The sequence below is a fragment of the Hyla sarda genome, unplaced genomic scaffold (assembly GCF_029499605.1).
Source record: "Hyla sarda isolate aHylSar1 unplaced genomic scaffold, aHylSar1.hap1 scaffold_544, whole genome shotgun sequence".
In the NCBI taxonomy this organism is placed as follows: domain Eukaryota; kingdom Metazoa; phylum Chordata; class Amphibia; order Anura; family Hylidae; genus Hyla; species Hyla sarda.
In genome coordinates, this window is record NW_026610555.1 from 1 (window position 1) to 23027 (window position 23027).

Genomic DNA, 23027 nt, shown 5'->3' on the forward strand with positions numbered 1-23027 from the left:
CCATCTTGAACCCTCAGAACTACAGTGCTATGATGTCACTCACTTCCACAGGCCTTGCAGAGTGTAAACAACAACAACCCAGCTTTGTTGTGTATGTAACCAAAGGGATTTGTGATGTCACCTAGAACCTTCACAGCAGCGACAGCTTTATGAGGAGCATCAGCACTGCTCTGCCTGAGCAGAACCATCACCGCCATAGGTTGTCAAATAACCCGGATTTAACCCACACAGGTAAGTCCAATGGGGTGCAGGCATGTCCTCTATGCTTACAGCTTCCCGTGGGTGTTGGTTTGATACCGTTTGGGGACAGCCAAGGAGGCATCTGCAGGCAACAAAGGTAGGTGTGTGCTTGTGTGTGTGTTTCCTATGCAGATCCTAAGCCCAGTGTCACATGCAAGTAGGAGGAGTAAGAAGGGTTCCTGGCAAATCCGGGTTATGGATTGCATTTAAAAAGGCCCCGTGGGAGTGCAATGGGCCCCTGTCTTGCTGCTTAGCAATAATGGTATGGGTTTAGGTTCTGCTGTGTGTACTGGTGGTTGACTGCCCCCCAGCCCAGAGTGTGCATGGAAAATTGTCTGGCAGCCTCCCTGACAGCAAGCAGTGATAGTGCCCATGAAGGGGACCTTGTTGGGCCCGCCCCTTTCACGGTTATCGCTTCTCGGCCTTTTGGCTAAGATCAAGTGTAGTATCTGTTCTTATCAGTTTAATATCTGATACGTCCCCTATCTGGGGACCATATATTAAATGGATTTTTGAGAACGGGGGCCGATTTCGAAGCTTGCTTCCGTCGCCCTATGCATTGACCCGATATGGCAGTATCTTCGGGTACAGTGCACCACCCCCTTACAGGGTTAAAAAGAAAGATTCCTACTTTCATTGCTACCTGCTTGCTGGCTAGCCAGCTAGCCAGCCCTGTGGGCCTTGCTGCTGCTGCAGCCAATAAACAAAAGGTGGTGCTGCTGCTGCTTCTGCTTCTGCTTGTGTCTGGCCCCTGTTGGAGCGTCCAGGCACAGGACTTCTGCTGCTGCTGACTAAATGGCCTCCTTAATTGGATCATTTGAGTAGCCAGCACACCTGTGCAGGTAGGGCATGACATGATAGGCAGCTGCCTTGATAGCGGGTGGGTGCTGAATGTTCCTAATTGACAAAATAAGATTAATGCTTATGAAGAAATATAAAATCTCATCCCTTCCCCAATATCGCGCCACACCCCTACCCCTTAATTCCCTGGTTGAACGTGATGGACATATGTCTTTTTTCGACCGTACTAACTATGTAACTATGTAACATAACATGGGGGGGGGGGGGGTCTCCTGGCTGTTCACACAGGTGTGTCATTGCTGTACATTGACCATGCATTGCTTCTGTGGTATTGCAAAGGCAAAGACAAATGCTTCCAGCCATCCATTGCACTAATGGATTGGTCATCAGCTGGCTGTCTATGTCCCGCATCAATATAGACCAAAGTACAGAGGGTTAGGCTATGCTATTGTGCACCTACCTGATGCATCAGAAGGTGCGAGGCCCTTGCTAAATTCTGTGCACAGACTTTGAGATCTATGCTTTAGACTGTATCTAAACCTGCTCCAACATGGACTGACATTCTGGCCTACTTTCAGCCGATGCGACTTGTCTGTCGCTGAACAGTCGCTTTTTATGTATTCAGCACCTATGTATAATGTTGTAAAAATGCTCTAGAAGCTAAAGTCGCAGAAATGTCACACATATTTGGCCTGCAACTTTCTGTGCGACAAATTCAGACAGGAAAAATCAGTATAAATCCTTAGAAAATTATCCCCCAGTGTCTCCATCTGCTGGCGGTATTGAATAAGCATTGCTGCACTGATGGGGTATGCATTAGACGAAAAAAAAGAAGAAAAAGAAGAATAATACGCCCAGAAAAGAGGCGAAAAGGAGAAAAACGTAAAAAAACGTGAAAAAAAAGTAAGAGGAAGAGAAGGGAAAAAAAGGTGGAAATGGGTTTAAAAGTGATTTCGGCGGAGAATATATATATATATATATATATATATATATATATATATATATATATATATGCGCACACACACACATAGATATAAACGTATTCTCCGTTGAGATATTGCAGCCGCTGCTGTGTCCAGGCCCAGGAGCCTTAGCACTGTGCTGTGATGTCACTCAATACCACTGACATCACTAGGTGTAAACAACATCTCTCCTTTGCTGTGTATGTGACTATGGAGCTGTTTGGTGATGTCGTCTATTACGGCCTTCATAGAAGCAACAGGAGATTGTTGCATCCATCTTGAACCCTCAGAACTACAGTGCTATGATGTCACTCACTTCCACAGGCCTTGCAGAGTGTAAACAACAACAACCCAGCTTTGTTGTGTATGTAACCAAAGGGATTTGTGATGTCACCTAGAACCTTCACAGCAGCGACAGCTTTATGAGGAGCATCAGCACTGCTCTGCCTGAGCAGAACCATCACCGCCATAGGTTGTCAAATAACCCGGATTTAACCCACACAGGTAAGTCCAATGGGGTGCAGGCATGTCCTCTATGCTTACAGCTTCCCGTGGGTGTTGGTTTGATACCGTTTGGGGACAGCCAAGGAGGCATCTGCAGGCAACAAAGGTAGGTGTGTGCTTGTGTGTGTGTTTCCTATGCAGAGCCTAAGCCCAGTGTCACATGCAAGTAGGAGGAGTAAGAAGGGTTCCTGGCAAATCCGGGTTATGGATTGCATTTAAAAAGGCCCCGTGGGAGTGCAATGGGCCCCTGTCTTGCTGCTTAGCAATAATGGTATGGGTTTAGGTTCTGCTGTGTGTACTGGTGGTTGACTGCCCCCCAGCCCAGAGTGTGCATGGAAAATTGTCTGGCAGCCTCCCTGACAGCAAGCAGTGATAGTGCCCATGAAGGGGACCTTGTTGGGCCCGCCCCTTTCACGGTTATCGCTTCTCGGCCTTTTGGCTAAGATCAAGTGTAGTATCTGTTCTTATCAGTTTAATATCTGATACGTCCCCTATCTGGGGACCATATATTAAATGGATTTTTGAGAACGGGGGCCGATTTCGAAGCTTGCTTCCGTCGCCCTATGCATTGACCCGATATGGCAGTATCTTCGGGTACAGTGCACCACCCCCTTACAGGGTTAAAAAGAAAGATTCCTACTTTCATTGCTACCTGCTTGCTGGCTAGCCAGCTAGCCAGCCCTGTGGGCCTTGCTGCTGCTGCAGCCAATAAACAAAAGGTGGTGCTGCTGCTGCTTCTGCTGCTTCTGCTTCTGCTTGTGTCTGGCCCCTGTTGGAGCGTCCAGGCACAGGACTTCTGCTGCTGCTGACTAAATGGCCTCCTTAATTGGATCATTTGAGTAGCCAGCACACCTGTGCAGGTAGGGCATGACATGATAGGCAGCTGCCTTGATAGCGGGTGGGTGCTGAATGTTCCTAATTGACAAAATAAGATTAATGCTTATGAAGAAATATAAAATCTCATCCCTTCCCCAATATCGCGCCACACCCCTACCCCTTAATTCCCTGGTTGAACGTGATGGACATATGTCTTTTTTCGACCGTACTAACTATGTAACTATGTAACATAACATGGGGGGGGGGGGGGGTCTCCTGGCTGTTCACACAGGTGTGTCATTGCTGTACATTGACCATGCATTGCTTCTGTGGTATTGCAAAGGCAAAGACAAATGCTTCCAGCCATCCATTGCACTAATGGATTGGTCATCAGCTGGCTGTCTATGTCCCGCATCAATATAGACCAAAGTACAGAGGGTTAGGCTATGCTATTGTGCACCTACCTGATGCATCAGAAGGTGCGAGGCCCTTGCTAAATTCTGTGCACAGACTTTGAGATCTATGCTTTAGACTGTATCTAAACCTGCTCCAACATGGACTGACATTCTGGCCTACTTTCAGCCGATGCGACTTGTCTGTCGCTGAACAGTCGCTTTTTATGTATTCAGCACCTATGTATAATGTTGTAAAAATGCTCTAGAAGCTAAAGTCGCAGAAATGTCACACATATTTGGCCTGCAACTTTCTGTGCGACAAATTCAGACAGGAAAAATCAGTATAAATCCTTAGAAAATTATCCCCCAGTGTCTCCATCTGCTGGCGGTATTGAATAAGCATTGCTGCACTGATGGGGTATGCATTAGACGAAAAAAAAGAAGAAAAAGAAGAATAATACGCCCAGAAAAGAGGCGAAAAGGAGAAAAACGTAAAAAAACTTGAAAAAAAAGTAAGAGGAAGAGAAGGGAAAAAAAGGTGGAAATGGGTTTAAAAGTGATTTCGGCGGAGAAATATATATATATATATATATATATATATATATATATATATATATATATGCGCACACACACACATAGATATAAACGTATTCTCCGTTGAGATATTGCAGCCGCTGCTGTGTCCAGGCCCAGGAGCCTTAGCACTGTGCTGTGATGTCACTCAATACCACTGACATCACTAGGTGTAAACAACATCTCTCCTTTGCTGTGTATGTGACTATGGAGCTGTTTGGTGATGTCGTCTATTACGGCCTTCATAGAAGCAACAGGAGATTGTTGCATCCATCTTGAACCCTCAGAACTACAGTGCTATGATGTCACTCACTTCCACAGGCCTTGCAGAGTGTAAACAACAACAACCCAGCTTTGTTGTGTATGTAACCAAAGGGATTTGTGATGTCACCTAGAACCTTCACAGCAGCGACAGCTTTATGAGGAGCATCAGCACTGCTCTGCCTGAGCAGAACCATCACCGCCATAGGTTGTCAAATAACCCGGATTTAACCCACACAGGTAAGTCCAATGGGGTGCAGGCATGTCCTCTATGCTTACAGCTTCCCGTGGGTGTTGGTTTGATACCGTTTGGGGACAGCCAAGGAGGCATCTGCAGGCAACAAAGGTAGGTGTGTGCTTGTGTGTGTGTTTCCTATGCAGATCCTAAGCCCAGTGTCACATGCAAGTAGGAGGAGTAAGAAGGGTTCCTGGCAAATCCGGGTTATGGATTGCATTTAAAAAGGCCCCGTGGGAGTGCAATGGGCCCCTGTCTTGCTGCTTAGCAATAATGGTATGGGTTTAGGTTCTGCTGTGTGTACTGGTGGTTGACTGCCCCCCAGCCCAGAGTGTGCATGGAAAATTGTCTGGCAGCCTCCCTGACAGCAAGCAGTGATAGTGCCCATGAAGGGGACCTTGTTGGGCCCGCCCCTTTCACGGTTATCGCTTCTCGGCCTTTTGGCTAAGATCAAGTGTAGTATCTGTTCTTATCAGTTTAATATCTGATACGTCCCCTATCTGGGGACCATATATTAAATGGATTTTTGAGAACGGGGGCCGATTTCGAAGCTTGCTTCCGTCGCCCTATGCATTGACCCGATATGGCAGTATCTTCGGGTACAGTGCACCACCCCCTTACAGGGTTAAAAAGAAAGATTCCTACTTTCATTGCTACCTGCTTGCTGGCTAGCCAGCTAGCCAGCCCTGTGGGCCTTGCTGCTGCTGCAGCCAATAAACAAAAGGTGGTGCTGCTTCTGCTGCTTCTGCTTCTGCTTGTGTCTGGCCCCTGTTGGAGCGTCCAGGCACAGGACTTCTGCTGCTGCTGACTAAATGGCCTCCTTAATTGGATCATTTGAGTAGCCAGCACACCTGTGCAGGTAGGGCATGACATGATAGGCAGCTGCCTTGATAGCGGGTGGGTGCTGAATGTTCCTAATTGACAAAATAAGATTAATGCTTATGAAGAAATATAAAATCTCATCCCTTCCCCAATATCGCGCCACACCCCTACCCCTTAATTCCCTGGTTGAACGTGATGGACATATGTCTTTTTTCGACCGTACTAACTATGTAACTATGTAACATAACATGGGGGGGGGGGGGGTCTCCTGGCTGTTCACACAGGTGTGTCATTGCTGTACATTGACCATGCATTGCTTCTGTGGTATTGCAAAGGCAAAGACAAATGCTTCCAGCCATCCATTGCACTAATGGATTGGTCATCAGCTGGCTGTCTATGTCCCGCATCAATATAGACCAAAGTACAGAGGGTTAGGCTATGCTATTGTGCACCTACCTGATGCATCAGAAGGTGCGAGGCCCTTGCTAAATTCTGTGCACAGACTTTGAGATCTATGCTTTAGACTGTATCTAAACCTGCTCCAACATGGACTGACATTCTGGCCTACTTTCAGCCGATGCGACTTGTCTGTCGCTGAACAGTCGCTTTTTATGTATTCAGCACCTATGTATAATGTTGTAAAAATGCTCTAGAAGCTAAAGTCGCAGAAATGTCACACATATTTGGCCTGCAACTTTCTGTGCGACAAATTCAGACAGGAAAAATCAGTATAAATCCTTAGAAAATTATCCCCCAGTGTCTCCATCTGCTGGCGGTATTGAATAAGCATTGCTGCACTGATGGGGTATGCATTAGACGAAAAAAAAGAAGAAAAAGAAGAATAATACGCCCAGAAAAGAGGCGAAAAGGAGAAAAACGTAAAAAAACGTGAAAAAAAAGTAAGAGGAAGAGAAGGGAAAAAAAGGTGGAAATGGGTTTAAAAGTGATTTCGGCGGAGAAATATATATATATATATATATATATATATATATATATATATATATATGCGCACACACACACATAGATATAAACGTATTCTCCGTTGAGATATTGCAGCCGCTGCTGTGTCCAGGCCCAGGAGCCTTAGCACTGTGCTGTGATGTCACTCAATACCACTGACATCACTAGGTGTAAACAACATCTCTCCTTTGCTGTGTATGTGACTATGGAGCTGTTTGGTGATGTCGTCTATTACGGCCTTCATAGAAGCAACAGGAGATTGTTGCATCCATCTTGAACCCTCAGAACTACAGTGCTATGATGTCACTCACTTCCACAGGCCTTGCAGAGTGTAAACAACAACAACCCAGCTTTGTTGTGTATGTAACCAAAGGGATTTGTGATGTCACCTAGAACCTTCACAGCAGCGACAGCTTTATGAGGAGCATCAGCACTGCTCTGCCTGAGCAGAACCATCACCGCCATAGGTTGTCAAATAACCCGGATTTAACCCACACAGGTAAGTCCAATGGGGTGCAGGCATGTCCTCTATGCTTACAGCTTCCCGTGGGTGTTGGTTTGATACCGTTTGGGGACAGCCAAGGAGGCATCTGCAGGCAACAAAGGTAGGTGTGTGCTTGTGTGTGTGTTTCCTATGCAGATCCTAAGCCCAGTGTCACATGCAAGTAGGAGGAGTAAGAAGGGTTCCTGGCAAATCCGGGTTATGGATTGCATTTAAAAAGGCCCCGTGGGAGTGCAATGGGCCCCTGTCTTGCTGCTTAGCAATAATGGTATGGGTTTAGGTTCTGCTGTGTGTACTGGTGGTTGACTGCCCCCCAGCCCAGAGTGTGCATGGAAAATTGTCTGGCAGCCTCCCTGACAGCAAGCAGTGATAGTGCCCATGAAGGGGACCTTGTTGGGCCCGCCCCTTTCACGGTTATCGCTTCTCGGCCTTTTGGCTAAGATCAAGTGTAGTATCTGTTCTTATCAGTTTAATATCTGATACGTCCCCTATCTGGGGACCATATATTAAATGGATTTTTGAGAACGGGGGCCGATTTCGAAGCTTGCTTCCGTCGCCCTATGCATTGACCCGATATGGCAGTATCTTCGGGTACAGTGCACCACCCCCTTACAGGGTTAAAAAGAAAGATTCCTACTTTCATTGCTACCTGCTTGCTGGCTAGCCAGCTAGCCAGCCCTGTGGGCCTTGCTGCTGCTGCAGCCAATAAACAAAAGGTGGTGCTGCTGCTGCTTCTGCTGCTTCTGCTTCTGCTTGTGTCTGGCCCCTGTTGGAGCGTCCAGGCACAGGACTTCTGCTGCTGCTGACTAAATGGCCTCCTTAATTGGATCATTTGAGTAGCCAGCACACCTGTGCAGGTAGGGCATGACATGATAGGCAGCTGCCTTGATAGCGGGTGGGTGCTGAATGTTCCTAATTGACAAAATAAGATTAATGCTTATGAAGAAATATAAAATCTCATCCCTTCCCCAATATCGCGCCACACCCCTACCCCTTAATTCCCTGGTTGAACGTGATGGACATATGTCTTTTTTCGACCGTACTAACTATGTAACTATGTAACATAACATGGGGGGGGGGGGGTCTCCTGGCTGTTCACACAGGTGTGTCATTGCTGTACATTGACCATGCATTGCTTCTGTGGTATTGCAAAGGCAAAGACAAATGCTTCCAGCCATCCATTGCACTAATGGATTGGTCATCAGCTGGCTGTCTATGTCCCGCATCAATATAGACCAAAGTACAGAGGGTTAGGCTATGCTATTGTGCACCTACCTGATGCATCAGAAGGTGCGAGGCCCTTGCTAAATTCTGTGCACAGACTTTGAGATCTATGCTTTAGACTGTATCTAAACCTGCTCCAACATGGACTGACATTCTGGCCTACTTTCAGCCGATGCGACTTGTCTGTCGCTGAACAGTCGCTTTTTATGTATTCAGCACCTATGTATAATGTTGTAAAAATGCTCTAGAAGCTAAAGTCGCAGAAATGTCACACATATTTGGCCTGCAACTTTCTGTGCGACAAATTCAGACAGGAAAAATCAGTATAAATCCTTAGAAAATTATCCCCCAGTGTCTCCATCTGCTGGCGGTATTGAATAAGCATTGCTGCACTGATGGGGTATGCATTAGACGAAAAAAAAGAAGAAAAAGAAGAATAATACGCCCAGAAAAGAGGCGAAAAGGAGAAAAACGTAAAAAAACGTGAAAAAAAAGTAAGAGGAAGAGAAGGGAAAAAAAGGTGGAAATGGGTTTAAAAGTGATTTCGGCGGAGAAATATATATATATATATATATATATATATATATATAGTATATATATGCGCACACACACACATAGATATAAACGTATTCTCCGTTGAGATATTGCAGCCGCTGCTGTGTCCAGGCCCAGGAGCCTTAGCACTGTGCTGTGATGTCACTCAATACCACTGACATCACTAGGTGTAAACAACATCTCTCCTTTGCTGTGTATGTGACTATGGAGCTGTTTGGTGATGTCGTCTATTACGGCCTTCATAGAAGCAACAGGAGATTGTTGCATCCATCTTGAACCCTCAGAACTACAGTGCTATGATGTCACTCACTTCCACAGGCCTTGCAGAGTGTAAACAACAACAACCCAGCTTTGTTGTGTATGTAACCAAAGGGATTTGTGATGTCACCTAGAACCTTCACAGCAGCGACAGCTTTATGAGGAGCATCAGCACTGCTCTGCCTGAGCAGAACCATCACCGCCATAGGTTGTCAAATAACCCGGATTTAACCCACACAGGTAAGTCCAATGGGGTGCAGGCATGTCCTCTATGCTTACAGCTTCCCGTGGGTGTTGGTTTGATACCGTTTGGGGACAGCCAAGGAGGCATCTGCAGGCAACAAAGGTAGGTGTGTGCTTGTGTGTGTGTTTCCTATGCAGATCCTAAGCCCAGTGTCACATGCAAGTAGGAGGAGTAAGAAGGGTTCCTGGCAAATCCGGGTTATGGATTGCATTTAAAAAGGCCCCGTGGGAGTGCAATGGGCCCCTGTCTTGCTGCTTAGCAATAATGGTATGGGTTTAGGTTCTGCTGTGTGTACTGGTGGTTGACTGCCCCCCAGCCCAGAGTGTGCATGGAAAATTGTCTGGCAGCCTCCCTGACAGCAAGCAGTGATAGTGCCCATGAAGGGGACCTTGTTGGGCCCGCCCCTTTCACGGTTATCGCTTCTCGGCCTTTTGGCTAAGATCAAGTGTAGTATCTGTTCTTATCAGTTTAATATCTGATACGTCCCCTATCTGGGGACCATATATTAAATGGATTTTTGAGAACGGGGGCCGATTTCGAAGCTTGCTTCCGTCGCCCTATGCATTGACCCGATATGGCAGTATCTTCGGGTACAGTGCACCACCCCCTTACAGGGTTAAAAAGAAAGATTCCTACTTTCATTGCTACCTGCTTGCTGGCTAGCCAGCTAGCCAGCCCTGTGGGCCTTGCTGCTGCTGCAGCCAATAAACAAAAGGTGGTGCTGCTGCTGCTTCTGCTGCTTCTGCTTCTGCTTGTGTCTGGCCCCTGTTGGAGCGTCCAGGCACAGGACTTCTGCTGCTGCTGACTAAATGGCCTCCTTAATTGGATCATTTGAGTAGCCAGCACACCTGTGCAGGTAGGGCATGACATGATAGGCAGCTGCCTTGATAGCGGGTGGGTGCTGAATGTTCCTAATTGACAAAATAAGATTAATGCTTATGAAGAAATATAAAATCTCATCCCTTCCCCAATATCGCGCCACACCCCTACCCCTTAATTCCCTGGTTGAACGTGATGGACATATGTCTTTTTTCGACCGTACTAACTATGTAACTATGTAACATAACATGGGGGGGGGGGGGTCTCCTGGCTGTTCACACAGGTGTGTCATTGCTGTACATTGACCATGCATTGCTTCTGTGGTATTGCAAAGGCAAAGACAAATGCTTCCAGCCATCCATTGCACTAATGGATTGGTCATCAGCTGGCTGTCTATGTCCCGCATCAATATAGACCAAAGTACAGAGGGTTAGGCTATGCTATTGTGCACCTACCTGATGCATCAGAAGGTGCGAGGCCCTTGCTAAATTCTGTGCACAGACTTTGAGATCTATGCTTTAGACTGTATCTAAACCTGCTCCAACATGGACTGACATTCTGGCCTACTTTCAGCCGATGCGACTTGTCTGTCGCTGAACAGTCGCTTTTTATGTATTCAGCACCTATGTATAATGTTGTAAAAATGCTCTAGAAGCTAAAGTCGCAGAAATGTCACACATATTTGGCCTGCAACTTTCTGTGCGACAAATTCAGACAGGAAAAATCAGTATAAATCCTTAGAAAATTATCCCCCAGTGTCTCCATCTGCTGGCGGTATTGAATAAGCAATGCTGCACTGATGGGGTATGCATTAGACGAAAAAAAAGAAGAAAAAGAAGAATAATACGCCCAGAAAAGAGGCGAAAAGGAGAAAAACGTGAAAAAAAAGTAAGAGGAAGAGAAGGGAAAAAAAGGTGGAAATGGGTTTAAAAGTGATTTCGGCGGAGAAATATATATATATATATATATATATATATATATATATATATATATATATATATATATGCGCACACACACACATAGATATAAACGTATTCTCCGTTGAGATATTGCAGCCGCTGCTGTGTCCAGGCCCAGGAGCCTTAGCACTGTGCTGTGATGTCACTCAATACCACTGACATCACTAGGTGTAAACAACATCTCTCCTTTGCTGTGTATGTGACTATGGAGCTGTTTGGTGATGTCGTCTATTACGGCCTTCATAGAAGCAACAGGAGATTGTTGCATCCATCTTGAACCCTCAGAACTACAGTGCTATGATGTCACTCACTTCCACAGGCCTTGCAGAGTGTAAACAACAACAACCCAGCTTTGTTGTGTATGTAACCAAAGGGATTTGTGATGTCACCTAGAACCTTCACAGCAGCGACAGCTTTATGAGGAGCATCAGCACTGCTCTGCCTGAGCAGAACCATCACCGCCATAGGTTGTCAAATAACCCGGATTTAACCCACACAGGTAAGTCCAATGGGGTGCAGGCATGTCCTCTATGCTTACAGCTTCCCGTGGGTGTTGGTTTGATACCGTTTGGGGACAGCCAAGGAGGCATCTGCAGGCAACAAAGGTAGGTGTGTGCTTGTGTGTGTGTTTCCTATGCAGATCCTAAGCCCAGTGTCACATGCAAGTAGGAGGAGTAAGAAGGGTTCCTGGCAAATCCGGGTTATGGATTGCATTTAAAAAGGCCCCGTGGGAGTGCAATGGGCCCCTGTCTTGCTGCTTAGCAATAATGGTATGGGTTTAGGTTCTGCTGTGTGTACTGGTGGTTGACTGCCCCCCAGCCCAGAGTGTGCATGGAAAATTGTCTGGCAGCCTCCCTGACAGCAAGCAGTGATAGTGCCCATGAAGGGGACCTTGTTGGGCCCGCCCCTTTCACGGTTATCGCTTCTCGGCCTTTTGGCTAAGATCAAGTGTAGTATCTGTTCTTATCAGTTTAATATCTGATACGTCCCCTATCTGGGGACCATATATTAAATGGATTTTTGAGAACGGGGGCCGATTTCGAAGCTTGCTTCCGTCGCCCTATGCATTGACCCGATATGGCAGTATCTTCGGGTACAGTGCACCACCCCCTTACAGGGTTAAAAAGAAAGATTCCTACTTTCATTGCTACCTGCTTGCTGGCTAGCCAGCTAGCCAGCCCTGTGGGCCTTGCTGCTGCTGCAGCCAATAAACAAAAGGTGGTGCTGCTGCTGCTTCTGCTGCTTCTGCTTCTGCTGTGTCTGGCCCCTGTTGGAGCGTCCAGGCACAGGACTTCTGCTGCTGCTGACTAAATGGCCTCCTTAATTGGATCATTTGAGTAGCCAGCACACCTGTGCAGGTAGGGCATGACATGATAGGCAGCTGCCTTGATAGCGGGTGGGTGCTGAATGTTCCTAATTGACAAAATAAGATTAATGCTTATGAAGAAATATAAAATCTCATCCCTTCCCCAATATCGCGCCACACCCCTACCCCTTAATTCCCTGGTTGAACGTGATGGACATATGTCTTTTTTCGACCGTACTAACTATGTAACTATGTAACATAACATGGGGGGGGGGGGGGTCTCCTGGCTGTTCACACAGGTGTGTCATTGCTGTACATTGACCATGCATTGCTTCTGTGGTATTGCAAAGGCAAAGACAAATGCTTCCAGCCATCCATTGCACTAATGGATTGGTCATCAGCTGGCTGTCTATGTCCCGCATCAATATAGACCAAAGTACAGAGGGTTAGGCTATGCTATTGTGCACCTACCTGATGCATCAGAAGGTGCGAGGCCCTTGCTAAATTCTGTGCACAGACTTTGAGATCTATGCTTTAGACTGTATCTAAACCTGCTCCAACATGGACTGACATTCTGGCCTACTTTCAGCCGATGCGACTTGTCTGTCGCTGAACAGTCGCTTTTTATGTATTCAGCACCTATGTATAATGTTGTAAAAATGCTCTAGAAGCTAAAGTCGCAGAAATGTCACACATATTTGGCCTGCAACTTTCTGTGCGACAAATTCAGACAGGAAAAATCAGTATAAATCCTTAGAAAATTATCCCCCAGTGTCTCCATCTGCTGGCGGTATTGAATAAGCATTGCTGCACTGATGGGGTATGCATTAGACGAAAAAAAAGAAGAAAAAGAAGAATAATACGCCCAGAAAAGAGGCGAAAAGGAGAAAAACGTAAAAAAACGTGAAAAAAAAGTAAGAGGAAGAGAAGGGAAAAAAAGGTGGAAATGGGTTTAAAAGTGATTTCGGCGGAGAAATATATATATATATATATATATATATATATATATATATATATATGCGCACACACACACATAGATATAAACGTATTCTCCGTTGAGATATTGCAGCCGCTGCTGTGTCCAGGCCCAGGAGCCTTAGCACTGTGCTGTGATGTCACTCAATACCACTGACATCACTAGGTGTAAACAACATCTCTCCTTTGCTGTGTATGTGACTATGGAGCTGTTTGGTGATGTCGTCTATTACGGCCTTCATAGAAGCAACAGGAGATTGTTGCATCCATCTTGAACCCTCAGAACTACAGTGCTATGATGTCACTCACTTCCACAGGCCTTGCAGAGTGTAAACAACAACAACCCAGCTTTGTTGTGTATGTAACCAAAGGGATTTGTGATGTCACCTAGAACCTTCACAGCAGCGACAGCTTTATGAGGAGCATCAGCACTGCTCTGCCTGAGCAGAACCATCACCGCCATAGGTTGTCAAATAACCCGGATTTAACCCACACAGGTAAGTCCAATGGGGTGCAGGCATGTCCTCTATGCTTACAGCTTCCCGTGGGTGTTGGTTTGATACCGTTTGGGGACAGCCAAGGAGGCATCTGCAGGCAACAAAGGTAGGTGTGTGCTTGTGTGTGTGTTTCCTATGCAGATCCTAAGCCCAGTGTCACATGCAAGTAGGAGGAGTAAGAAGGGTTCCTGGCAAATCCGGGTTATGGATTGCATTTAAAAAGGCCCCGTGGGAGTGCAATGGGCCCCTGTCTTGCTGCTTAGCAATAATGGTATGGGTTTAGGTTCTGCTGTGTGTACTGGTGGTTGACTGCCCCCCAGCCCAGAGTGTGCATGGAAAATTGTCTGGCAGCCTCCCTGACAGCAAGCAGTGATAGTGCCCATGAAGGGGACCTTGTTGGGCCCGCCCCTTTCACGGTTATCGCTTCTCGGCCTTTTGGCTAAGATCAAGTGTAGTATCTGTTCTTATCAGTTTAATATCTGATACGTCCCCTATCTGGGGACCATATATTAAATGGATTTTTGAGAACGGGGGCCGATTTCGAAGCTTGCTTCCGTCGCCCTATGCATTGACCCGATATGGCAGTATCTTCGGGTACAGTGCACCACCCCCTTACAGGGTTAAAAAGAAAGATTCCTACTTTCATTGCTACCTGCTTGCTGGCTAGCCAGCTAGCCAGCCCTGTGGGCCTTGCTGCTGCTGCAGCCAATAAACAAAAGGTGGTGCTGCTGCTGCTTCTGCTGCTTCTGCTTCTGCTTGTGTCTGGCCCCTGTTGGAGCGTCCAGGCACAGGACTTCTGCTGCTGCTGACTAAATGGCCTCCTTAATTGGATCATTTGAGTAGCCAGCACACCTGTGCAGGTAGGGCATGACATGATAGGCAGCTGCCTTGATAGCGGGTGGGTGCTGAATGTTCCTAATTGACAAAATAAGATTAATGCTTATGAAGAAATATAAAATCTCATCCCTTCCCCAATATCGCGCCACACCCCTACCCCTTAATTCCCTGGTTGAACGTGATGGACATATGTCTTTTTTCGACCGTACTAACTATGTAACTATGTAACATAACATGGGGGGGGGGGGGGTCTCCTGGCTGTTCACACAGGTGTGTCATTGCTGTACATTGACCATGCATTGCTTCTGTGGTATTGCAAAGGCAAAGACAAATGCTTCCAGCCATCCATTGCACTAATGGATTGGTCATCAGCTGGCTGTCTATGTCCCGCATCAATATAGACCAAAGTACAGAGGGTTAGGCTATGCTATTGTGCACCTACCTGATGCATCAGAAGGTGCGAGGCCCTTGCTAAATTCTGTGCACAGACTTTGAGATCTATGCTTTAGACTGTATCTAAACCTGCTCCAACATGGACTGACATTCTGGCCTACTTTCAGCCGATGCGACTTGTCTGTCGCTGAACAGTCGCTTTTTATGTATTCAGCACCTATGTATAATGTTGTAAAAATGCTCTAGAAGCTAAAGTCGCAGAAATGTCACACATATTTGGCCTGCAACTTTCTGTGCGACAAATTCAGACAGGAAAAATCAGTATAAATCCTTAGAAAATTATCCCCCAGTGTCTCCATCTGCTGGCGGTATTGAATAAGCATTGCTGCACTGATGGGGTATGCATTAGACGAAAAAAAAGAAGAAAAAGAAGAATAATACGCCCAGAAAAGAGGCGAAAAGGAGAAAAACGTAAAAAAACGTGAAAAAAAAGTAAGAGGAAGAGAAGGGAAAAAAAGGTGGAAATGGGTTTAAAAGTGATTTCGGCGGAGAAATATATATATATATATATATATATATATATATATATATATATATATATGCGCACACACACACATAGATATAAACGTATTCTCCGTTGAGATATTGCAGCCGCTGCTGTGTCCAGGCCCAGGAGCCTTAGCACTGTGCTGTGATGTCACTCAATACCACTGACATCACTAGGTGTAAACAACATCTCTCCTTTGCTGTGTATGTGACTATGGAGCTGTTTGGTGATGTCGTCTATTACGGCCTTCATAGAAGCAACAGGAGATTGTTGCATCCATCTTGAACCCTCAGAACTACAGTGCTATGATGTCACTCACTTCCACAGGCCTTGCAGAGTGTAAACAACAACAACCCAGCTTTGTTGTGTATGTAACCAAAGGGATTTGTGATGTCACCTAGAACCTTCACAGCAGCGACAGCTTTATGAGGAGCATCAGCACTGCTCTGCCTGAGCAGAACCATCACCGCCATAGGTTGTCAAATAACCCGGATTTAACCCACACAGGTAAGTCCAATGGGGTGCAGGCATGTCCTCTATGCTTACAGCTTCCCGTGGGTGTTGGTTTGATACCGTTTGGGGACAGCCAAGGAGGCATCTGCAGGCAACAAAGGTAGGTGTGTGCTTGTGTGTGTGTTTCCTATGCAGATCCTAAGCCCAGTGTCACATGCAAGTAGGAGGAGTAAGAAGGGTTCCTGGCAAATCCGGGTTATGGATTGCATTTAAAAAGGCCCCGTGGGAGTGCAATGGGCCCCTGTCTTGCTGCTTAGCAATAATGGTATGGGTTTAGGTTCTGCTGTGTGTACTGGTGGTTGACTGCCCCCCAGCCCAGAGTGTGCATGGAAAATTGTCTGGCAGCCTCCCTGACAGCAAGCAGTGATAGTGCCCATGAAGGGGACCTTGTTGGGCCCGCCCCTTTCACGGTTATCGCTTCTCGGCCTTTTGGCTAAGATCAAGTGTAGTATCTGTTCTTATCAGTTTAATATCTGATACGTCCCCTATCTGGGGACCATATATTAAATGGATTTTTGAGAACGGGGGCCGATTTCGAAGCTTGCTTCCGTCGCCCTATGCATTGACCCGATATGGCAGTATCTTCGGGTACAGTGCACCACCCCCTTACAGGGTTAAAAAGAAAGATTCCTACTTTCATTGCTACCTGCTTGCTGGCTAGCCAGCTAGCCAGCCCTGTGGGCCTTGCTGCTGCTGCAGCCAATAAACAAAAGGTGGTGCTGCTGCTGCTTCTGCTGCTTCTGCTTCTGCTTGTGTCTGGCCCCTGTTGGAGCGTCCAGGCACAGGACTTCTGCTGCTGCTGACTAAATGGCCTCCTTAATTGGATCATTTGAGTAGCCAGCACACCTGTGCAGGTAGGGCATGACATGATAGGCAGCTGCCTTGATAGCGGGTGGGTGCTGAATGTTCCTAATTGACAAAATAAGATTAATGCTTATGAAGAAATATAAAATCTCATCCCTTCCCCAATATCGCGCCACACCCCTACCCCTTAATTCCCTGGTTGAACGTGATGGACATATGTCTTTTTTCGACCGTACTAACTATGTAACTATGTAACATAACATGGGGGGGGGGGGGGTCTCCTGGCTGTTCACACAGGTGTGTCATTGCTGTACATTGACCATGCATTGCTTCTGTGGTATTGCAAAGGCAAAGACAAATGCTTCCAGCCATCCATTGCACTAATGGATTGGTCATCAGCTGGCTGTCTATGTCCCGCATCAATATAGACCAAAGTACAGAGGGTTAGGCTATGCTATTGTGCACCTACCTGATGCATCAGAAGGTGCGAGGCCCTTGCTAAATTCTGTGCACAGACTTTGAGATCTATGCTTTAGACTGTATCTAAACCTGCTCCAACATGGACTGACATTCTGGCCTACTTTCAGCCGATGCGACTTGTCTGTCGCTGAACAGTCGCTTTTTATGTATTCAGCACCTATGTATAATGTTGTAAAAATGCTCTAGAAGCTAAAGTCGCAGAAATGTCACACATATTTGGCCTGCAACTTTCTGTGCGACAAATTCAGACAGGAAAAATCTGTATAAATCCTTAGAAAATTATCCCCCAGTGTCTCCATCTGCTGGCGGTATTGAATAAGCATTGCTGCACTGATGGGGTATGCATTAGACGAAAAAAAAGAAGAAAAAGAAGAATAATACGCCCAGAAAAGAGGCGAAAAGGAGAAAAACGTAAAAAAACGTGAAAAAAAAGTAAGAGGAAGAGAAGGGAAAAAAAGGTGGAAATGGGTTTAAAAGTGATTTCGGCGGAGAAATATATATATATATATATATATATATATATATATATATATATATATATGCGCACACACACACATAGATATAAACATATTCTCCGTTGAGATATTGCAGCCGCTGCTGTGTCCAGGCCCAGGAGCCTTAGCACTGTGCTGTGATGTCACTCAATACCACTGACATCACTAGGTGTAAACAACATCTCTCCTTTGCTGTGTATGTGACTATGGAGCTGTTTGGTGATGTCGTCTATTACGGCCTTCATAGAAGCAACAGGAGATTGTTGCATCCATCTTGAACCCTCAGAACTACAGTGCTATGATGTCACTCACTTCCACAGGCCTTGCAGAGTGTAAACAACAACAACCCAGCTTTGTTGTGTATGTAACCAAAGGGATTTGTGATGTCACCTAGAACCTTCACAGCAGCGACAGCTTTATGAGGAGCATCAGCACTGCTCTGCCTGAGCAGAACCATCACCGCCATAGGTTGTCAAATAACCCGGATTTAACCCACACAGGTAAGTCCAATGGGGTGCAGGCATGTCCTCTATGCTTACAGCTTCCCGTGGGTGTTGGTTTGATACCGTTTGGGGACAGCCAAGGAGGCATCTGCAGGCAACAAAGGTAGGTGTGTGCTTGTGTGTGTGTTTCCTATGCAGATCCTAAGCCCAGTGTCACATGCAAGTAGGAGGAGTAAGAAGGGTTCCTGGCAAATCCGGGTTATGGATTGCATTTAAAAAGGCCCCGTGGGAGTGCAATGGGCCCCTGTCTTGCTGCTTAGCAATAATGGTATGGGTTTAGGTTCTGCTGTGTGTACTGGTGGTTGACTGCCCCCCAGCCCAGAGTGTGCATGGAAAATTGTCTGGCAGCCTCCCTGACAGCAAGCAGTGATAGTGCCCATGAAGGGGACCTTGTTGGGCCCGCCCCTTTCACGGTTATCGCTTCTCGGCCTTTTGGCTAAGATCAAGTGTAGTATCTGTTCTTATCAGTTTAATATCTGATACGTCCCCTATCTGGGGACCATATATTAAATGGATTTTTGAGAACGGGGGCCGATTTCGAAGCTTGCTTCCGTCGCCCTATGCATTGACCCGATATGGCAGTATCTTCGGGTACAGTGCACCACCCCCTTACAGGGTTAAAAAGAAAGATTCCTACTTTCATTGCTACCTGCTTGCTGGCTAGCCAGCTAGCCAGCCCTGTGGGCCTTGCTGCTGCTGCAGCCAATAAACAAAAGGTGGTGCTGCTGCTGCTTCTGCTGCTTCTGCTTCTGCTTGTGTCTGGCCCCTGTTGGAGCGTCCAGGCACAGGACTTCTGCTGCTGCTGACTAAATGGCCTCCTTAATTGGATCATTTGAGTAGCCAGCACACCTGTGCAGGTAGGGCATGACATGATAGGCAGCTGCCTTGATAGCGGGTGGGTGCTGAATGTTCCTAATTGACAAAATAAGATTAATGCTTATGAAGAAATATAAAATCTCATCCCTTCCCCAATATCGCGCCACACCCCTACCCCTTAATTCCCTGGTTGAACGTGATGGACATATGTCTTTTTTCGACCGTACTAACTATGTAACTATGTAACATAACATGGGGGGGGGGGGGGGTCTCCTGGCTGTTCACACAGGTGTGTCATTGCTGTACATTGACCATGCATTGCTTCTGTGGTATTGCAAAGGCAAAGACAAATGCTTCCAGCCATCCATTGCACTAATGGATTGGTCATCAGCTGGCTGTCTATGTCCCGCATCAATATAGACCAAAGTACAGAGGGTTAGGCTATGCTATTGTGCACCTACCTGATGCATCAGAAGGTGCGAGGCCCTTGCTAAATTCTGTGCACAGACTTTGAGATCTATGCTTTAGACTGTATCTAAACCTGCTCCAACATGGACTGACATTCTGGCCTACTTTCAGCCGATGCGACTTGTCTGTCGCTGAACAGTCGCTTTTTATGTATTCAGCACCTATGTATAATGTTGTAAAAATGCTCTAGAAGCTAAAGTCGCAGAAATGTCACACATATTTGGCCTGCAACTTTCTGTGCGACAAATTCAGACAGGAAAAATCAGTATAAATCCTTAGAAAATTATCCCCCAGTGTCTCCATCTGCTGGCGGTATTGAATAAGCATTGCTGCACTGATGGGGTATGCATTAGACGAAAAAAAAGAAGAAAAAGAAGAATAATACGCCCAGAAAAGAGGCGAAAAGGAGAAAAACGTAAAAAAACGTGAAAAAAAAGTAAGAGGAAGAGAAGGGAAAAAAAGGTGGAAATGGGTTTAAAAGTGATTTCGGCGGAGATATATATATATATATATATATATATATATATATATATATATATATATATATATGCGCACACACACACATAGATATAAACGTATTCTCCGTTGAGATATTGCAGCCGCTGCTGTGTCCAGGCCCAGGAGCCTTAGCACTGTGCTGTGATGTCACTCAATACCACTGACATCACTAGGTGTAAACAACATCTCTCCTTTGCTGTGTATGTGACTATGGAGCTGTTTGGTGATGTCGTCTATTACGGCCTTCATAGAAGCAACAGGAGATTGTTGCATCCATCTTGAACCCTCAGAACTACAGTGCTATGATGTCACTCACTTCCACAGGCCTTGCAGAGTGTAAACAACAACAACCCAGCTTTGTTGTGTATGTAACCAAAGGGATTTGTGATGTCACCTAGAACCTTCACAGCAGCGACAGCTTTATGAGGAGCATCAGCACTGCTCTGCCTGAGCAGAACCATCACCGCCATAGGTTGTCAAATAACCCGGATTTAACCCACACAGGTAAGTCCAATGGGGTGCAGGCATGTCCTCTATGCTTACAGCTTCCCGTGGGTGTTGGTTTGATACCGTTTGGGGACAGCCAAGGAGGCATCTGCAGGCAACAAAGGTAGGTGTGTGCTTGTGTGTGTGTTTCCTATGCAGATCCTAAGCCCAGTGTCACATGCAAGTAGGAGGAGTAAGAAGGGTTCCTGGCAAATCCGGGTTATGGATTGCATTTAAAAAGGCCCCGTGGGAGTGCAATGGGCCCCTGTCTTGCTGCTTAGCAATAATGGTATGGGTTTAGGTTCTGCTGTGTGTACTGGTGGTTGACTGCCCCCCAGCCCAGAGTGTGCATGGAAAATTGTCTGGCAGCCTCCCTGACAGCAAGCAGTGATAGTGCCCATGAAGGGGACCTTGTTGGGCCCGCCCCTTTCACGGTTATCGCTTCTCGGCCTTTTGGCTAAGATCAAGTGTAGTATCTGTTCTTATCAGTTTAATATCTGATACGTCCCCTATCTGGGGACCATATATTAAATGGATTTTTGAGAACGGGGGCCGATTTCGAAGCTTGCTTCCGTCGCCCTATGCATTGACCCGATATGGCAGTATCTTCGGGTACAGTGCACCACCCCCTTACAGGGTTAAAAAGAAAGATTCCTACTTTCATTGCTACCTGCTTGCTGGCTAGCCAGCTAGCCAGCCCTGTGGGCCTTGCTGCTGCTGCAGCCAATAAACAAAAGGTGGTGCTGCTGCTGCTTCTGCTGCTTCTGCTTCTGCTTGTGTCTGGCCCCTGTTGGAGCGTCCAGGCACAGGACTTCTGCTGCTGCTGACTAAATGGCCTCCTTAATTGGATCATTTGAGTAGCCAGCACACCTGTGCAGGTAGGGCATGACATGATAGGCAGCTGCCTTGATAGCGGGTGGGTGCTGAATGTTCCTAATTGACAAAATAAGATTAATGCTTATGAAGAAATATAAAATCTCATCCCTTCCCCAATATCGCGCCACACCCCTACCCCTTAATTCCCTGGTTGAACGTGATGGACATATGTCTTTTTTCGACCGTACTAACTATGTAACTATGTAACATAACATGGGGGGGGGGGGGGTCTCCTGGCTGTTCACACAGGTGTGTCATTGCTGTACATTGACCATGCATTGCTTCTGTGGTATTGCAAAGGCAAAGACAAATGCTTCCAGCCATCCATTGCACTAATGGATTGGTCATCAGCTGGCTGTCTATGTCCCGCATCAATATAGACCAAAGTACAGAGGGTTAGGCTATGCTATTGTGCACCTACCTGATGCATCAGAAGGTGCGAGGCCCTTGCTAAATTCTGTGCACAGACTTTGAGATCTATGCTTTAGACTGTATCTAAACCTGCTCCAACATGGACTGACATTCTGGCCTTCAGCCGATGCGACTTGTCTGTCGCTGAACAGTCGCTTTTTATGTATTCAGCACCTATGTATAATGTTGTAAAAATGCTCTAGAAGCTAAAGTCGCAGAAATGTCACACATATTTGGCCTGCAACTTTCTGTGCGACAAATTCAGACAGGAAAAATCAGTATAAATCCTTAGAAAATTATCCCCCAGTGTCTCCATCTGCTGGCGGTATTGAATAAGCATTGCTGCACTGATGGGGTATGCATTAGACGAAAAAAAAGAAGAAAAAGAAGAATAATACGCCCAGAAAAGAGGCGAAAAGGAGAAAAACGTAAAAAAACGTGAAAAAAAAGTAAGAGGAAGAGAAGGGAAAAAAAGGTGGAAATGGGTTTAAAAGTGATTTCGGCGGAGAAATATATATATATATATATATATATATATATATATATATATATATATGCGCACACACACACATAGATATAAACGTATTCTCCGTTGAGATATTGCAGCCGCTGCTGTGTCCAGGCCCAGGAGCCTTAGCACTGTGCTGTGATGTCACTCAATACCACTGACATCACTAGGTGTAAACAACATCTCTCCTTTGCTGTGTATGTGACTATGGAGCTGTTTGGTGATGTCGTCTATTACGGCCTTCATAGAAGCAACAGGAGATTGTTGCATCCATCTTGAACCCTCAGAACTACAGTGCTATGATGTCACTCACTTCCACAGGCCTTGCAGAGTGTAAACAACAACAACCCAGCTTTGTTGTGTATGTAACCAAAGGGATTTGTGATGTCACCTAGAACCTTCACAGCAGCGACAGCTTTATGAGGAGCATCAGCACTGCTCTGCCTGAGCAGAACCATCACCGCCATAGGTTGTCAAATAACCCG

General features: G+C 46.1%; 10 non-coding genes across 10 annotated transcripts; all 10 read left to right on the plus strand.

Annotated features, from left to right (window-relative positions):
• The first annotated feature begins 650 nt into the window (after positions 1–650).
• On the plus strand, positions 651–841 carry LOC130339515 (U2 spliceosomal RNA). Its single transcript, XR_008879870.1, has one exon. It is a non-coding gene; the product is annotated as a U2 spliceosomal RNA (small nuclear RNA).
• Positions 842–2926: 2085 nt separating this feature from the next.
• Positions 2927–3117, plus strand: LOC130339527 (U2 spliceosomal RNA). The gene has a single exon (XR_008879881.1). It is a non-coding gene; the product is annotated as a U2 spliceosomal RNA (small nuclear RNA).
• Positions 3118–5211: 2094 nt separating this feature from the next.
• Positions 5212–5402, plus strand: LOC130339539 (U2 spliceosomal RNA). Its single transcript, XR_008879892.1, has one exon. It is a non-coding gene; the product is annotated as a U2 spliceosomal RNA (small nuclear RNA).
• A 2085-nt stretch (positions 5403–7487) lies between these two features.
• Positions 7488–7678, plus strand: LOC130339552 (U2 spliceosomal RNA). The gene has a single exon (XR_008879903.1). It is a non-coding gene; the product is annotated as a U2 spliceosomal RNA (small nuclear RNA).
• A 2089-nt stretch (positions 7679–9767) lies between these two features.
• LOC130339459 (U2 spliceosomal RNA) lies at positions 9768–9958 on the plus strand. Its single transcript, XR_008879830.1, has one exon. It is a non-coding gene; the product is annotated as a U2 spliceosomal RNA (small nuclear RNA).
• A 2090-nt stretch (positions 9959–12048) lies between these two features.
• On the plus strand, positions 12049–12239 carry LOC130339471 (U2 spliceosomal RNA). Its single transcript, XR_008879841.1, has one exon. It is a non-coding gene; the product is annotated as a U2 spliceosomal RNA (small nuclear RNA).
• Positions 12240–14327: 2088 nt separating this feature from the next.
• On the plus strand, positions 14328–14518 carry LOC130339483 (U2 spliceosomal RNA). Its single transcript, XR_008879852.1, has one exon. It is a non-coding gene; the product is annotated as a U2 spliceosomal RNA (small nuclear RNA).
• A 2093-nt stretch (positions 14519–16611) lies between these two features.
• Positions 16612–16802, plus strand: LOC130339495 (U2 spliceosomal RNA). Its single transcript, XR_008879860.1, has one exon. It is a non-coding gene; the product is annotated as a U2 spliceosomal RNA (small nuclear RNA).
• A 2093-nt stretch (positions 16803–18895) lies between these two features.
• Positions 18896–19086, plus strand: LOC130339508 (U2 spliceosomal RNA). Its single transcript, XR_008879864.1, has one exon. It is a non-coding gene; the product is annotated as a U2 spliceosomal RNA (small nuclear RNA).
• Positions 19087–21184: 2098 nt separating this feature from the next.
• On the plus strand, positions 21185–21375 carry LOC130339510 (U2 spliceosomal RNA). Its single transcript, XR_008879865.1, has one exon. It is a non-coding gene; the product is annotated as a U2 spliceosomal RNA (small nuclear RNA).
• The last annotated feature ends 1652 nt before the right edge of the window (positions 21376–23027 follow it).